Genomic DNA, 355 nt, shown 5'->3' on the forward strand with positions numbered 1-355 from the left:
TTAGTTCAAACACCTTGTGCTTAGTTTACACTTTACACATCATACATGTCAATATGTCACGCGGTCCTGTTTTTCATACATTTTCCATCCTTCTATCATGTGGTTGCCTTACATGAAAGTAGTTTTCGTCAGTATCATGCATCAATGAGTTTTGAAGAGCAAATTTTATTCCTTTTTCTTGTGGGTTTGACTTAACAAGGCAAAATCAAAAAAAGACGAAGGAAAAGAGTAAGGAAGGCGATGGTGGTGGTCCTCTGCGGCAACATAAATGGAGAATTACGGATTCTCCTCATGCTACTAGTGCATTACAAGTTCCAAGTCTCCGCTCCCCTACTCCACCATCCCAGGTGCTTGC

This window comes from Triticum aestivum, chromosome 5B, assembly GCF_018294505.1.
Source record: "Triticum aestivum cultivar Chinese Spring chromosome 5B, IWGSC CS RefSeq v2.1, whole genome shotgun sequence".
Classification (NCBI taxonomy): domain Eukaryota; kingdom Viridiplantae; phylum Streptophyta; class Magnoliopsida; order Poales; family Poaceae; genus Triticum; species Triticum aestivum.